Genomic DNA, 3,405 nt, shown 5'->3' with positions numbered 1-3,405 from the left:
CAACCGTAATCTAGGTTATGACTCATAATGAGGTCAGTTGTGACCATGTGTCGGTTTTTATGACATTTAAGTGGGGGTATTCTGGACATTTCTCTAAATACCCTAATAAGGACCCACGACTTATAATATAATTAGGTGGTTATTAACCTTATTATTTTATTCTTAAACACTTAGAATATCTTCCAAAATATATCATAATTCTCTCAAGAGCTTTTGGGGTAAAGAGCTAGGATTTCAACTAAGGGATTTTTTTGGTGTTTGTCTTGGTGAATTCTTCCATCAATCTTCTTGGTTTAAGGCATGATTCTCTTCCCTAATTGTGATTTCAATTAAAAGCATGGTTATATGGTTGATTTCATAGTTTTACTCTTGCATGGTTTTGGTTTTCAACTATTGATTTGGGGGTTTTGATGTTAAAGGCTTGGTTATAATTTCTTATGGTTTTAATTATGTTTTCTATGCATTAATTATGGTATTGGATAATGTAATGGCATGTTAATTCTTTAATGGTAACAGAATTTGGTTTTGGTTATGTTATGCCCTCAAGGTGTTTGATTAAATGCTTATAAAGATATGTTCATTGCATTGACTCTTTTTAAATGGAACTCTTGCTGTTTTTCGGATTATGCATGAAACAATAAATGGTTTAAATGGTTTAAAAAGGTTAAAGTCTAATCGGTTATGCTTGTGGAGAAGGTTAAAGGCTAATCGGTTATGCTTGTGGAGAACATAGTAGTCTCCCAAGAGGTTAATTTGGTCAATGAAAAGGGCACCGAGAGCCCCTTTAAACTAAATGGTTTGGCTATGGATAATGCTTGCATGTATGGTGGTATGACGATATCAATGGTTTATTAAATAACCTTGTCTAATAAATGGATAATTGGATTTTTTGGACTTGGTTTTAATTAGGCATTAATAGCGGAAAATGTAGGCTAAGCCGTGAAAGGTGGCGATCCTGGGGGGATTAAAACCCAAAACTCATATTTGTCGATATGAGGGGTCTTCAATGGCCATGCGAGATGTCACGTTTAAATTAGATGGTTATACTAGTCATCCCAGGGTTATTGACTGGTTGTGTGGCTACACGCACCTGGACCCTTTCAGCAGGGGGAGCTGAACCCATATGGCTTGTGTGTGGTAGGACGGCGAAGATATACAACCCAGGTTAAGGTTTTTAAATGGCATGATAAACCTAATCCCTTTTCCCAACACTAATATATGTATGGTTTGTTGCATTGGATGGTTTTCACTTGGTTTTGATAACTGGCATTACTTTATCCTTACCCCGAGTTTCATGCTAGTGTTCACCCACTAACCTGTCTACTGGCGGGTGTATACCCACACTATGCAGGAACCAAACATTCTACTCTTCCTTCATAGTACTTGATTTGGGGATATCTTATGGAATGAATTGGTGAGCTTTCATCCTTTCAGAAGGCATCAGTTCATGTTGGATATTCTTAGACATTTTACTTACTTTCTAGATATTAATTTTGGCCATAGTTGGGGGATGTCCCAACTAGATATTTGTATTCTTTTGGATAAAGGCTTTGTGGTACATCTGGGGGTTGGTATGGGCAGGATCGGTTTTGGTGTCTGCCTTAGCATTAGTATTAATATTGAGGCTGGCATAATTGAACATAATTTCTCACTGTTCCTTCGTATTATATTTTGGGTTTGATTATCATATTATGTTTTGATAGTCTATTTGGTTTTGGTATGGTATGAATAGTTGGGTTGGTAAGGTAGACTCGGTTGGATCGGTCACGATTGTGATGCTAGCCCAAAGTTTTGATATGAACAATAATGCTGTTTTGTTATATGTTTGAAATTCAGCTTATATGAGGATGCATAAGGTGGTTGGGTTGGGTTAAGGGGGTGGTCCCTGGTCCTGGGTGGACTTGGGATGCCCATTACAATAAGGCCCAAGTCTAGGCTACGTCACTAGACATAACAATAATTATAAGAATAATAATAACAATATCAATGACAACGCGAGTAACCCGGCTAGTCCAGACAAATAATACCTAATCGAGCCTTTCACAAACCCCCACCGGCGCAGGCTCAGAAGGTTCAATCAGCATACAACTTACCACAAGTCATACTATTACCCATACCTATGTAATACCCCATAAGGAGATATTGGCATATACTAGTAATAGGCAATGCATATTCAAGGATGATTCAACAAAATCTATAATCGATCAAGTACTATAATGTATATCTGAACTCGAACCCATAAGTATAATCAATATCATAATCATCATCATCACAACCATCATCATCATAATCATCCTTCAAAATCAAATAGGGTATGTATAATCAACATCATAATCATCCTCCGAACTCGCCGATCATATCATAAATATCATAATCATCCTTCGGCCTTGTCAGGAATATAATCTTATTATCATAATTATCCTCCGACCTTATCGGGTATAAAAATATCATTATAATAATCCCCCGACCTTGCCTGTTATATAAGCATATTGTCATAATTATCTCTCTGACCTTGCTAAGTATATAAGCATATCATCATAATCATCAACAACACACACACACATAAATAGGTTTTTACCCAGGATTTACATCATCAATTCATCATAGCGGAGAGATATGTATATTGATATATAATAGGTGCACAGACTTAAGCTGTGGCTAAAGAGTGTAAATATGTAAATCCAATACCTAAGGTAAACTTCGGGACTAAATCATTATAAAAATGTAGAAAGGGTAGAAATATCTCACGACTGTAGTAAATAATAGTATCAAATCTTAGACTGGAATCTGCCTTGGTCAAATCTTTAAAACATCATTTTTCTTTGAAAACATTATTTTCAATCTCATTACACATAAGTTATTCATTAAGACAAACAATTATTGTTATGAAAAAATCCATCCTTAAGGTGAAAATTAGGCTTTAGCCCTATTTAAGAAAAACAGTAATAGAATCATATTTTAGTTGGAATCGTATCATTTATCCATTTAATGATCATGAATGTACCAAATCTATTATGCCTTCACCCGTATTCAAATAATGAAATTATAAGCATCAATATATTCATAAAATACAACCACATCCTTTACAAAGATATACACTTTTCAGATGTCCACCTGATATCATAACATGGTGTTGGGCCCAATAATGTATTCAAAATAATTATAACATCATAATCATGACTTGAGTCCCACATACATATCCGAAATCCATATTAATAATTATATTCATAAGTCATCTCATATCTACAAGCCATAGCATATCTATTAGTCTTATCATATCTATAGGCCATAAATAATCTCTATGAGGCATCTCACATCTATGAGGCATAATACATCAATAAGGCATCTCACATCTAGAAGGCATAATATATCAATAAGGCATCTCACATCTAGGAGGCATAATAT

This window comes from Capsicum annuum, chromosome 1 (assembly GCF_002878395.1).
Source record: "Capsicum annuum cultivar UCD-10X-F1 chromosome 1, UCD10Xv1.1, whole genome shotgun sequence".
In the NCBI taxonomy this organism is placed as follows: domain Eukaryota; kingdom Viridiplantae; phylum Streptophyta; class Magnoliopsida; order Solanales; family Solanaceae; genus Capsicum; species Capsicum annuum.
The sequence above is the reverse complement of the archived record's forward strand: the minus strand, read 5'-3'. Positions refer to the sequence as shown.